Raw genomic sequence first — 15,314 nt, forward strand, 5'->3', positions numbered from 1 at the left:
AGCAATGATTTCAAAATGACACTGAAATTTGGAAATTGACTAAATAGTTTTTTACTATGGATTTGGACAAACTTTTTTTCTGGGGCTAGCAAGACATCAAATTGAAAATGACTTAAAATCTCTTGAAAATTGAGGCCTAAATCTCAAATATGTTTTGCTCTACTTCTTCCATATTCAAGTTAAGTTGTTCTTTGAAGTGAAACATTTTATTCATTTTACTAGCATGATCCCCACCCCCCCTTTATTTTTGCCTGTTGAAATTCTAATTATGCCTCGAGAACCACTTTAATGAAAGGTGTTCATGAAACTCTTTCTGGATGTCACCTCTAGGTTTTTATAACTTTTAAATCGGTATCCTTTCCAAATTTTCTTTCACTCAAATCTTTCTTCCTCAAAACCACTATAACCTGTTATCAAGAGAGTAAGGGTTTGGAAATGAGCCTTGAGAAATGTCCAATTAAAAGACCAAGGAGAGAGGAAGCTAGGATAGTGAGACCAAGAGATCTAAAAGGAAATCAAAGATTGATAAATAACCTAGGAGGAATGGTATTTCTTAAAGCATGTTATACCTTTGGTGCAAAGTGAGTATGTAAAAATTATGTCCTCAGCGCAGCTCAGAGGCTGCAGCAACTCTCTGAATGTTCTCTTCCTTATTATTTTATTCCCTGTCCTGATTTCTCTCTCTCTCTCTCTCTCTTTTTTTTAACCACTGAGACCATGTGCCTCATTGCAAGATCAGTGAAATAAAAAATAATATTTTATTACATCTGCCACTGCTCATTAATCTTTATTTTAAAATGATTTTATATGGGGGACTGTCAAAACTATAACTTTAATCAATATTTTAAAAACATTAATTTTTCTTTTTAATTTCCACCCAGCAGTGAAAGGATGCAATCTTATTCAACGCTTCTACAACTGAGATAATTATTTATAATCATTTTAATTGGAAAAACTAAATACAAGTTGGCTAAAATCATAATGAAGAGGGCAGTAAAATATTCTACAAAGTATCTATTTTGGAGTTTAAGTAATAAAGCATAGTTATCCAAAGCCATGAGTTCAAAGGAGAAAGAAAGAAACAAAAGAAATTAAAGTTAGACCAGGCTGGGAATGAAATCAGTTCAGATGAATGGTCTTTTCCAATTCCATGAATATACAATTTTTGTAAAGTGTATATAGACTTCGTGCATTTTCCTTCTCAAATGTTTTATAACATAGAAAAATTCTTAAAATATTTTCTCTTTAGATATCGAGATTTTTTTTGTTCTCTTTCACAAATGGGGTTCTTTGAAAATGTCGATTAACAAAACAAAGATGCAATTTTATTAGTCTTTTGACTTCTGTTTGTTTCTAATCTTGATGAAAAGTGGGATTATGAGTCACTCCTTGATCAGTTTCTCTTATATTTGCGAATTACCAGCATCTTGTCATTCCTTAGGCTCTTGGGTCTTGGGATCCTGATGCTTTTTATTTCTCTGCTTTTCCCTTTAGGCAAAGTATCTGTGTAGCTATAGCTTACCACTTATCTTTTTATACTCTTTGAAAATTGGAAATCATATAGCTTACATTTACCTTTTTCATTTTCTTTGGGTTGGCACCCCTTCATCCACCCTTTCATCCTACTTTATATTGATTTTACAGCATCTTTTATCTTTATTTTCTTTATAATTTTTATTTTTGTTTTATTTTTGTTTTTATAAATGTAAGCATATAACTGGGCTCACTTTTCATCATTTTGTGACATTTCATTCAATAATTCAACAAATCTGCTGACGACTTCTTGAACATGGCTTTTATAATTCAACAAATTTTATATCTTCTAAATCTGGCTTTTCTATCATTTCATTTTAGGTCTTATTAATTTGGTTTCCATTTCTTTTGTCACTTTTTAATATTTTAAAGAAATAGCTATCTTTTTACCAGTATTAGAGTTTGTGTAAATTCAATAGTCTTGCCTGGACTCATGTCTTTTCCTACCACATTCTTATTAAATTCTAAAACACAAAAATTATATGTTCATGTAAAAATTATGTTCTTTCTTCCTATACCAGAAGATATATTAGATATGTTTGTCTCATAATATTATTTTAAAAATCTCTAAAATTACATTATCAATGAAAATCTGATAGTTAATATACAGATGGCTATAACTTCAAATTAATTTTTAGATTAGAAAACATAGAAATGTATAACATAAATAAATAAATAAATAAATAAATAAATAAATAAATAAATAAATGATTTGTTTAAAAATTATGTAAGGAAATAAAACCCTTCTTTTATTTTTTCAGTTTTATCTTCCAAATAACAACTGATAAGAGTTATATGTTAGTCTCCATTTTCTCCTCTACTTACAAGATATAGTAATATGTATATATCAATATGCATATTTATTGTTACAAATCTCTATGTATGTATACGCATTTTATTACATATCAGTGTGTAATCTGCTTTTTCACTTAAAATTAGCTTATTACGCATGATACATTTTCTTTGAAAAGATGTACAACACTATACTTTTGATTGTTTCAAATTTTTGCTAAAATAACAATACTGTAGTGAAATCCAGATATATATATTCACACATCTCATGGGTATGTGTATATATACATACCCGTATACATACACATATATATTTCTATTCTATTACTATGTTGGATAATTAAAAGAGAGATTGTGGGATACTTATTTTTTATTTCTATTTTTATTTCCAATATTTTCAGATTTTACAAGTAAATATAAGGGTAACTTCTTAAAATTTTGTTTCTCAACTCATGTTTTTACTCTCAAAACTCTTAAAGTGCATAAAGGATTCTCACCAGCTTTGTTCTCATATTGATTTGTGCTAACACTAATTTCTTTTAGGAGAATGTTAATATTATGCTATGTTTTATTGATTCTCGTGGCAATTGCCTTGGCGTAGCCCTTGCATATTAAAATTCATTCCTTGCTTCTTCTTATCTTCTCTTACCATTAATGTGATATTATCAATGAAGGGCATGCCTAACCTCAGTTTATTAGTCTCTGTCTTTCCCTCTTTTTTTCATGTTTATCCTTCATTTCTACTCATATATTTTCTCAAGAATGATTCTCATTCAGCGAAGAATTACATAAACAGATTTCTTTTTTTTAATTTTCTTCATCTGCAGAGACGGCAGTCAGTCCTGGCAGCCTGTGTCCATGTTTGAACCATTTGGTGAAGAAGGTATTTGAAAAATGAGTTAGAATTAAACATTTTACTTTACCTGCAGTGGTTTTGATTATACTGGGCCTCTAGCCAAATCACTTCCATGACCTTGATTTTGGACAGTATTAAGATGTTAATATCTGTTGAACAAAAATGAAACTGTTGCTTTTCCTCAGTGCCCTTGAAAATTCAGACCTATAAATCACTCAAATGGAGCTTAACGTCCTGCTAAAGAAAAAGATAAAGAAAAAAAACATGAAGCTCGATAATATTCAGGTCAATGAAGCTGGATAATATTCAGGTCAATGAATATGATTCTTTTATTTTATACTGAACATATTTATTTCTCCACCACTTTAAATTTTATCTCTTATAAACAAACAACCCAAAAACATTTCTCATGGGTTCACCTTGATGAATTTTAGTTCTAAAGCTTGGGTAGCATAGATTTACTTTCTAAATTTACATTTTTACTCTCTGGATTATTATCTTTTTCTCTTAGTACATGCACTGTTTTACTCAAAGTTGATAGGTAGAAGTACCCTCTACTCAGAAAAGAATACAAATAAGTTACTCTAATATTTTTTATAATGTTGATGTTAGCTTGGCACCTGCACACCTGTCATTTTTAAGCATATGACTTTTACTTTAATCAAGAACACAAAATATTTGAACTTTAGGTACTTACTGAGAGATTAAACTATCTTATTTAATTAACTATCTTATTAAATGTCTTAGTTATCAATTCATGACCAAGTTAGAGCCAAGTTTATTTTTGAGAAAGATAAAACAATGCCTGTCTAGCAGCCATTTCTTCGATTTTCTAAGCTTTATATTTATGTAATTACAAAGTTACAAACCAAGACCATTCACTTGTATTACTTTAGGAATGCCTTCCATAAATGGCAGTTTCAATAATGTAATATCAAGAGGCACTCATGTAAGAAAATATTTCTTCATCATTTATCAAAATACTCTTATTTCTATCTGACCCAAGTCATATTGCTTCATCTTGCCATGACAATAATTTCTAGGGGACAAAATTAAAGTCTTAGATGACATTATCTTTTGACTTTTCTAATGTTCACCTTCTAAATTCTATAACAACAAATATTAAAGAGGCTCCATTTAGATGAAAAAAATAGGGGAAAATTTGTCTTTTCTAAAGAATTGGTATGCTTCATTTACTAGGACAATGGATAGAAAGTCACCCATTGCACTTTTTTTTCTCCCTTGCATGCTAAAAAAAATCTCAATCAAATTTTATGTTCAGTTACTATAGTTTTCTTATCACAGTTCCCTGGCATAATATCTACCATCTCTATAATTGGAATTGGCTTAATTTTGAGTTTTTGAAATTAATTTTGCCTACAGCATATGTATTTTGCTCTAAGCCACCTTAACTCTTTTAAAACTTAGGTGAATTATAAAGATATTTATGTATAAAGACATTTTCACTTTGGCCATCCAGCTGTATCATTTGATTTTTAAATTTTTATTGCATATTTTCTTACATTATTTAAATAAAAAATTTATTTTGCTTTAACATAAAAAATCTATAGCTTTAATATACAAATCTTGGATAATTCAAATAAGTACATGAAAGAAAATTTAAATTATCCATTGTCCTTTTGTGAATTGTTTGATTGTAAGAAACCTAAACCTACCCAAACAAGATAATACCAGAGGGACACTGTCGACAGATGCAGAGACTTTTATAAAACCCACAGCTGGAAAAGCATGAAGAAGCTTAAAAAGGAAGAGTCAAGAGCTATAGGAATTTGTTTTCCCCTTTCTGTTTGTCAGCTTTATGTCCTTTCTCTGTAAATTTGTTCTTGCTGCTTTAGTATAGTACATGTCAATGCATGTAGTAGGAAATGACTGATTCATTCTTAGTTTTACCATAGATTCCAGTTTCAAATTCCCAATGAAAGAATTTGATTAGAAGATTAGCCTGGGTCAGATGCCTACAGGCAGATACATTTAAAACGTAGCTTTCAACAGCTTCTATGAGTAATAATTTTCAAAGAAGAGAATATGGGAGGTGCAACTTACTTTCCAAAAGATAACTGCAATTGCCATGTCCTTACTGTTATAAACTATTTTTATATATTTTTATAAATTTATTTATTTTCAAGGGTCATTTTATGACCATAAATGATATGTGTGGTCTGGATCCTATAATTTCCTCTTAACTATAGCATAGACGTTTTCTTTTCTTATTATAACTTTTCAAAAACATGTTTTAGACTCCAAAGTTTTCTATTGTTGCATAACAAATTACCACAAATATGGCAGCTTAAAGCAACTCATATTTACTAGCTGGAAGCTCTGTTGGTCTGAAGCCCAGGTGGATGCAACTGGGTTCTCATTGGCTAAGAGATCTCATTGGCTAAAAGCCCAAGATATGCCTGAGCTGAGCTTTTATCTGGAGGCTTAGGGGAGACTCCTTCCAAGCCTTTTTAGGTTGTTGGTGGAATTGAGGTCCATGAAATTGTAGGGCTGGGGGCCCTATTCCTTGCTGGTGGTCAGCTGGAGGGCCCTTTTTCTTAGCACCGTAAGGCCACCCCCATTTCTTCTTACTTGGCTCATTCTGTTGTCAAAGCCAGGATGTGATCCCTGTTGTTGGAATCCTCTGACTTCCTTTTCCACTGTAGCAGAAAGTAGAAAATTCTGCTTTTAAAGAGGCTCTTATTTTTAGATTGATTCACATGGAAAATCTCCCTATTTTAAGATCACTTGGCCATATAACTTAACATAATTATGGGAGCACTATCTCATCCTATAAGTTTCCAGGAATTATGTATGAAATCCTGGGGATCTACCGCAGAAACATATAGGTTTGTTCTGAAATACTAATCAATTGATTCAAAACCATTTATTGACTATGCCTTTGGTTCCTAATAATTTATAAATACATATTTTAAAACTATTAAATTATATAAATCTTAACAAAATAGGTTATATTTCTGAGTTATTTGTTCTATTATAGTCTTCTCATGCTCGTTGATATATTTTAATTCTAATAAATGTATCGTCGTAATATAATACTTAGAAAGACAAATTCTCCTTAAGATCTTTTGATTTTCCGAAGTATCTCACCTATATGTGCTTAATATCATGCTAGATATTCTTATGTATATCTTTTATTTTATAAAATAATCTTGACATGTGGTTGGAATTGTATTAAACTATCATATTTGGGTAAATTTGAAAACCAATCTAGGAATATAGTCAAGGTTTATACTTATCTTTCATTATAATCGTAGAAAGCCAGGTAATTTTTACATATTAAATTCTCAAAAATATATTTAAAGGCTTATATCTATAAGTAAACAATATACTCATGAGTTAAAAGATAATTCTGTTCCAAGAGAGCTAAAATGTTATTATGTGCATTCTATTTTTGGTTTATAGCATTTCTTCAACATTAAAAGCAATGACAGAATTATTTTAGGAATGGGAACTTCTGAAAATGATACTATTTTTTACCAAACGAAAAATGCGAACAATGCTAACAATTGTTTTAATTATAAACTTAGATGTTTAACTATAAGCACATACTCTAAAAGAAGCTACAAAAGTTGAAACAGGTTGGTAAGGCATAGAGATAATCAAATATGACAATAAAATAAATACAGCCTAGAAATAGATATAAAACATCAGAATTTAATAAAACACAAAAACCTCTTTTGATTGGTAGGAAAAAAATCTATATTTTTCAATAGATAGTTTTCTGAAGACTAACAATTTGAAATATTTAACGAATAAAACTGTGTCCCTACCTCACTTCTTGTATTCAAATAAACCATAAATCAATTTATTTATTTATTCAATGCATGTTTTGAGCACTTAATTTTTCGCCTGGCTCTATTCAAGGCAATTGAGATACAGCAACAAAGATTTAGAACTAGCATTATGAGTTATAGAATAAAACATTGTTATATCATCTTATACTTTAGGAGAGAAGAAAAAAAAAACTTTTTATGGCTGACACAGATCTAAAAGCCTAAAAGAAAAGAAAAAAAAATACTTTTAACTATGTAAATAGTTAAAATTTCTCTTGGAAAAAAAGCACAGGCATAGCAGGATTATATTGCAAGACATACTAAACAACAGAATGGTAAATATGTTTCCAGTATTTATGATAAAATAGTGACTCTAAATACAAAAAGAGCACTTTCAACTAACATGAAAAGAGTAACAGAAAATGCACAATACATTAAAGAGTGTCACTTTTACTCTTATTTAAATTAATGCCAATTTAAAAAAATAAGACTTTCCCCTTTGCCTGTTATATTGACAAAGATTACAAAATCTTATTGTATTAATTTTCTATTGCTGCTGTAGCAAATTGCCACCAACTGAGTGGCTTAAAAGAACACTTTTATTATATTACTGTTCAGAAGTTTTAAGTCTAAAATTTTTACCAGATCACCTCACAAAATTCAGGTTTGTATGCCTGATGCAATAGTAAGCCAAAACACTGAGACACCTGTGTTTGCAGATAGAAAAGGGTTTATTTGATTTGGCCAAAGTGAGAGAATGGAAGAGCAGGATCTCTCAAAGTCTTCCTCAAAATACAAAAATAGGGAGTTTTTATGCAGCTAGCAAGCCAGGGAGGAGGAGTTTTAGAGAACCGAGAGAGAAAATCTTGTTTCTTCAGTCACAGATCACATTTTGTGTAGCCAGACTTCTGGGCCGCAACTTTCTTAAAGGAATTTATTCCTTTTGCAAAATAAACTAATAACTTCTCTTTGTGACCCTAATATTATCCTTTCCTGCTTGACAAAGAAACAGCATATCAGCAACATAAAATTATATTGTGAGAACAAGGGCTGCTAGATTGAAGAACTAAGATTCTGCAAAATATTTAATAATTATGCATCACTGATGTTACTTAAAGCAAAGAGCAGCAACTAGACATATTGACTAAGATATCATTGTTTTGTGCTTAACTAGTAATATTTTTCTATGGTCTCAAATAAAGTGTACTTTTAAACATTTCTCCTGGAACTTGCTTTACAGGCAGGCCTTCAAAAGATGACTAACATATTTTGACTATAAGCTACTTGACAATCAAAGCAATTGAAACATTTGATTAAAAGCCTATCTATATCTCTAGAATCTATAATTCAATACCTAAACATGTTTATTGTTAACTGTCAGTTTCAAAATCTGGTTTTATAGAGATAAATTTAAGGTCTTGACAGAGTTGTATTCCTTTTGGAGCCCCTAAGAAAGAATTCAGGTCTTTGTATTTTTCAGCTTATGGAGGCTGCCCACATTCCTTCATAGTGGTCTCCAGCCAGCAATAACATCTCTTTTTCTACATCTTTCACTTATAAGGACCTTCGTGATTACATTGGGCCCACCTAGATAATCCAAGACAATCTCTCATTTTAGGATTCTTGATCACACCTGCAAAGTCCTTTTTGTAATGTAAAGTAATATATTCACAGGTTCTGGGGATTAAGACAAGGGGCTATTATTCTGCCTATTACTCTGATAAAACCCAGAACTAGCAAGGACATGGAAAACAGAAGAAATTGATGCAGTTTTAATAGGGCTGTTTCATAGCCCTCAAATTAAAATCCTACATGATCTTTAACCCAGTAGTGAATCATATATCCTCCCAGTGGTAAATAATCTGTCTATACTCTAGAAAGTATTCAAGAATTCAAAATATACAAGTACAAAGTACAAAGACATTTAATACAGTACTGTTTATGCTAGCAAAAACTTGTAAGAATTAAATATTCACTAATCAGGGATTGATTTAATAAATTAGGATATATCCATGTAGTGGTTGTCTATATTTGTATAAAAAATGTTGTGGTATATCTTTATGTTCTAATATAGAAAAATGTTTAAGATAACAATTAACTGCAAAAGATAAGGAAAAGATCCTATTTTACATATTTTGTAAGGTGTACTTTTTTTACATGAGCAAGAATTACTTCTATTACAAAAACCAGTTATACATAGTGTTATGAGTCACATTTCTCCACATTTGTTTAAGCAGAGGAACTGACAACTTTTTGTGCCAGACTATTCTTTCAAAGATGTTTGCATAGTGAACATCTTGCAAAGTCAGAAATAGTCTCCCTCCAGAGTGGAGAGCAGATTTGCTGTCAGTATAAGAGAATGTTACTCTCAGCTTCAATCATTTGGGCCAATTTGCTTGCAGTCTTCTTATAAAAAAAATTGAGGTTTCCTAAACTCTAGATTCTCCAGTTGTGACACAAACTCACTGCATGTTTAGGATCCATCTATGCTCACCAGCACTTCACCCCTATGGGACTTGGTGTGGAGTGGGAGGGACAAACACTGATGCCAGCTTAAAGCTCATACTGCTTGCTATATGCTCATACTGCATTGCCTTGAGTAAACACTGATGCTAGCTTAAAGCTCATACTGCTTGCTGCTTGCTCATACTGTATTGCCTTAAGTAAATAAGTCTGCTTCTAAGCCAAGTGTCTTGTGCATTCTGCCAGTGCCGATGCATCTGTGGCAGGCTAAATTGTTAGCTTCCAAGTATGGAAAAATTCCTTCATATTCTTGACCCATCAATTACACAAACATTTAAAATAAGATACACAAAATTGTAATTTAAATTACACCAAAAAATTAATTTATAAACTAACAAAATAAAACAGTTTGACAAAGTTAATTAAATACTCTGGATGATTAAATTGTCTATTAGGAGAAAGATAAACAAGGATTTAGCATTCAAGTTACTGTTGGTATTCTAAAAGAGGTTCACTTAAAATAGTATCTGAGAGTGTAGCACATTTCTGTTTGAACAGTGTCAGAAACCAACATACCTATTTTTTAATACTAAGCTGGAGAAAAAGCTGTGTTATACTAGTATATAGTATATCAATATAGAATTTAAAGGGTGATATAATAAAAATCAAGGTTTCATGTATTTCTACAAAAAAAGTAAATCAGACTACATACACACACACACACACATATACACACACACTAACACACTCAGTCATTCTTTATAGATTACTCACAGAAGCATCAAATAAAAATAAAAACTTTTGGTATCAACATAATTTTGTTGAATGAATTGCATTCTTCATGTATTTAAATGCGTTCTGCTTTTATGAATAGTAATGACTTTCAAGCATTGAGAGAATTAAAATTAAGTGGTCTCATTTACAATCAGTTTAATTCCTCATCCACTTCTACAAACTCTCAAGAGTTTACTTAGGATATTTTTCTGCTTGGCTCAGAATGTAAGGCTGGTACCAGTCTGAGGCAAAAGGCATCATTTCTTTTTCTCCACAGGACAGAAGAAACTTTAAGCGTGGCTGCTGTGACTCTGGGTTCAAACTCTGAGATTACCAGGACTAAAGATTTTGAATTTGTACTTTTGCATGTGGGGGCAAACAGCTGCCTACAGTCACCTAAAATCATTTCATTTGATTAATAGAGAGTTTTATTTTTCTCTTTTGCCTCAATTTCTACTTTTTTGAGTCAGATCATCTCCCTCCTTTGTCCAAAATCCTGAAAGAAAACCAATTTTACCAGGTCCTATATGACCTGGCCACTCAGTTTGGTCTCTGCTTCTATTTCCCCAAATTACAGAGCCTGAGACAAATGCATACAAAGAAGAAATTTATTTTGAGAAATCATTCCAAAGAACCAGAATGAGGAAACTAGAGACAGTAAAGTGGAGGAGAGAAACCTGTCCAAGAATGCGTTATTGAGCTAGTTATCTCTGTGGGTAACTAGCTCAATCCTCAGGACACCTTTGAGGTCACAGGTCCTCTGTGACTAGACATGATGCGGATAGTTTTATTTACCAGCAGTCACCCGCCCCCTCACCCCCGTCCTTTGCTCATGGGCTGCTCCAGGAATGGTATCTTGGTGCTTCCAGGTTTGCTTAGGAACAAGCAAAAGAGGAATGCGCGTCCCATAGGCATACCTGCAGCACTGTGCAGCAGCCCTAGGTAGGTAATGAAAACAAGCCCTACCTGCCCGCTGAAGCAGCAATGGCCAGAGCAAAGGAGTGAGAGAGAAAAGATTTTAGGTAGAACTCCCCTAACCACCACACACATTCACACTATGCCTCTCTGAGCTCGTCTCCCACTCCTGTCCCTCTCTATGATGCTCCCTAAACACACTGGGTACCACCTTAAGGCATTTGCTTCAGTTGCTCTTCTTGTGTGAAAAGCTATCTCCATAGACTTCTTCAAGTCTTTGCTCAGACCTCATCTTCTTAAGGATGCAGATACTGATCATTCTCATTAATATCACAACATGCCCTTACCCCTCTTCCCCATACCCCAAACTCAATCCCCTACCTTTTCAGTCCCCTATAAACTCAACCTCAATATCTTTCTCTATTTGTTTTCTTTCCTCAATAATAATTAGCTTCAAATATACCTTATCACTCGTTATTTATGTGTATCATTTATAAATTTACCTACAATCTATAGAATAAAAGCTCCTTTAGGATCTTTGTTTGAATTATTCACCGATGAATGTATTCAAGGAATCTTTGGATGGATTTTATTCCTTTTCTTTCATAAAATGTTTAGGTTCAGAAAAAAGTAACACTCATTACCCAGATTTGAAAAATGGAAATCAAAGGAGCAAAGGGCTTACCTTTTTTTGCAGTAACTATTAGACATCAGAGCTCTTAGAGGAGGATAATTGAAGCATTTAAAATTAGCAAATGCTAATGCTTGAATTTAAAGCAATTTGCACTTTTATGAACCTCCTAAAGGCACCAAGTACAAATCTCTTGTAGTTTAGTTTCCTCCTTAATATAAACCATGAGTCAATATGTTCACTTAATGACTATTTAAGGTTAAAAGGGTGACCACATAGTTTAATAACAACTAATGGGTTGAGGTAAAGAAGTAGTATTATAAATTTTATGTTTGAAACTTTGTTTTAAGTAATTTAGAAATCCTTCAGTTTTATTCAATGCTAAACAGAAAACCCCACAGAAAGTTTGCCACTCTTTTTTTGAGAAAGCTTATTCCCATGATTTAATTTTCTTGGATAAGCTTTCTATTTTGGCTGCATTGGCAACTATATTTTCAAAACAGAGACAAAACATTTTTGAGGTGACAGTCACCACTACGAAATTGTCAAATCAAATAATTAGACATAAGGAGAAAAAGATCCAGAGATGTCAGAACTGCTTCATGTTATTTCACGAGGTAGAGCGGTGCCATTAAAGATTGGTCCACAGGCCAGCGCCAGGTCCACTATTTGCTTGTCATGGATCATGACAAGATAAGTACAAAAACTGAGAATAAGTATTTGGAAAATCTTGTAGCAATTTGTCCTTACAGTGACATCAAAGTTCATAATGATTATACTGATCTAGTTGAACAGGGTATAGAATAGTCTGGATATTGTCAAACTCACCTAGTCAGTTGCTTATAGGACCATCAGTGTCACTAGTCATGTACAGTAGGACATATATTGAGTAGTAGGACATACACTATAGGAGAAAATAAGTAAATAAAACTGATCCTACTGATCAGATAATTTGAAAATTCTTCTCTAGCAGTCTTGTAATTCTCCAATCCCTATGCTTGAATTAGTCACGGGGGAGGGGGAGAGTTTTCAGTTAAATTTTGAAGTAAAGACTTCTTTTGATTTCTTAATTGTCCTCTACCCAGGCCACTATTTTATTCTCCTGAGATATTACACTATGGGCAGTAACTCCAGATTGTAGTGATCACAAAAATATGATTATCCCCAAGAATGTCCTTAAATAGGTTTTTATAACCTTCTTCTGAGAACATCTAGAAAAATTTTTAAAAATAAAAAAAAAAAGAATTTTTTTTTTAACATCATTTAAAAACATTTCTCTTTCCTTTTCTTTTAGCAACACTTCATTGCCTTTAGGCCAGTGTTGACAAACTCAACCTCTTGTTAAAGCCAGATAGGTGTCATAAAAATTATTCAAAACAGAAATAAGCAAAAGAGATTACTGCAAGTTTACTCAGTGCACTTTTAAACTCGACATTCTATTTATTGCCTGTTTTACCACTATATAAGTAGAAAAATTAACTTTTAAATTTTGCTCGATACAAGTGCAAAAAAAATTCTTTCTGGGGGGTGAAAAACTGTAAAGATTTATTGCTCTGTAAAATATTAACCAGTTTCAGATCAAACACAGATACGAGCGTTCCTTATTTACGATTGGTTTACGTAGGTTAAAATGTGTTTAATACACCGATAAGTAGGTTAAAATGCATTTAATACACCTACCCTACCAAACATCATAGTTTAGCTTACCCTACATTAAGGGTGCTCAGAACATAATGTCTAAAAACTGCTGACAACATAGTACATTGGAGTATTATCCATTGTTTACCCTTGTGATGACATGGTGACTGGGAGCTGCAGCTTGATGCCACTGTCTGCATCACAAGGGAGTACCTTATTGCATATCGCTAGTCCAAGAAAAGATCAAATTTCAAAAATCAAAGTATGGTTTCTGTTGAATGGATATCGCTTTTGCACCATCTTAAATTCAAAAAATTGTAGATGGAACGATCATAAATCAGAGACTATCTATGTGTGTGTATATATACTTCAAATACTTTTTCAATTTATTATACCATTTATGACATGTCTATTTCATATTTATGAGTTATGATTTTATGATTTTGAATATTGTATTTTAATATAATACAGTTAATATGAATTACTTTATTCTTCAGTTTAATTGAAATAGGTTTCTTTAAACTTTCAATTAAAAATCACAATGCATAGAAGTTTACTCATTCTCCTAATTTAAAATTTGTCCTTATGAACTGGGATATGATTTGCAAGTTATTGAATGAACTAAAATATATGCTGATAATTTTTTTTACAGAATAAAGACACACGAAACTGAATTTTTTGTGTGTAAAGAATAATTCATATTCATAGATATAATTTTACTTTTAATTTTTATAAGTGCATATAAGGAAGCACTGACAAAATGAGCATTTGAAGAAATATCCCTGTATCATAGTCTTAACACTGGCCAGTGATGTGAAGTATTATTAAAGTATTTGTTATTGATAAGACAGTTTGCATCTTCCTTAATATTATAACAAAAAATTTAAGGAATTTTAAAATGAAGAAAGATATGCAGAATAGCACTAATTCATTAAAGTTTAATTGATTTCCAAAATATTATTGATTGCATTGAAGAGTAAATATTCTTTCTCACTGCCTTTTAACAATGAAGATGAGGTAATATCTTATGTTCTCAGCCTAGAGAAGGAGTGCCACCATTTATTTTTCTCAGTTAAGTGGCTTTTAACAAGTGCTTTCTTACTCTAATTTAATTTCTGCCTTTATGTTGCATTTTGACGAAATGTATGAAGTATTAATTGAAATGGCTGACAAAGCAGGTGCAACAAACGGTACTAGAGGGACATAAAAAATTCCTAAAAAAATTGTTATGCTGGGTGATAAAATGCAAATTTTATGATATTCGGGGATGGTGAATGTTCCAGGAATTGGTGGTGAAAACAGATGGGAACAATAAGTTATTAAGAATTGCTACACATTATCTTATATTATAAAGTTCATCATAAAAAATTCTGCAGTCTGGGCAGAAGTAAATAACAATGAATTAATGGTAGTGAAAGAAACTATGTCTGAAGCCAAATCTCAAACCCTGAGGAGCTCATAAAAAGCAAACACCAACCATCTTGAGTACATCTCCATATGGTCTACACTCTTAAAAACACTGTGTAGCCCATTTGAGAATCACACCTATCTTTGATGAACATCATCTACCTATAGTTTTAATAATATTATGTGGACAAGGTGACTTTCTGATAGAGTTTGTGTAAGAAAATCCTAAGACACTTTTCTCCTTAGGGAGGAAAACAAATTGAGTTAAGTTAAATGTTATGATTAGCTATCCTGGTTTGCCCAAACTATAACTATGCATTGCACTTCATTGAAAAATCATCTGTACATATTGTTAACCATAACCATAAGATTGCATTTCATTTATTAGTGAGTTCGACTTCAAACATAGATGAAGTAAGCTGAGTAAATGTGCTTTACATAGAATCCAAAAGGATCTAAAAGAATAAATAATAATAGTACAGGCAATTGAATAATAGTTTCTTAAAGG

This window comes from Pteropus medius, unplaced genomic scaffold (genome assembly GCF_902729225.1).
Source record: "Pteropus medius unplaced genomic scaffold, Ma_sr-lr_union100, whole genome shotgun sequence".
Classification (NCBI taxonomy): domain Eukaryota; kingdom Metazoa; phylum Chordata; class Mammalia; order Chiroptera; family Pteropodidae; genus Pteropus; species Pteropus medius.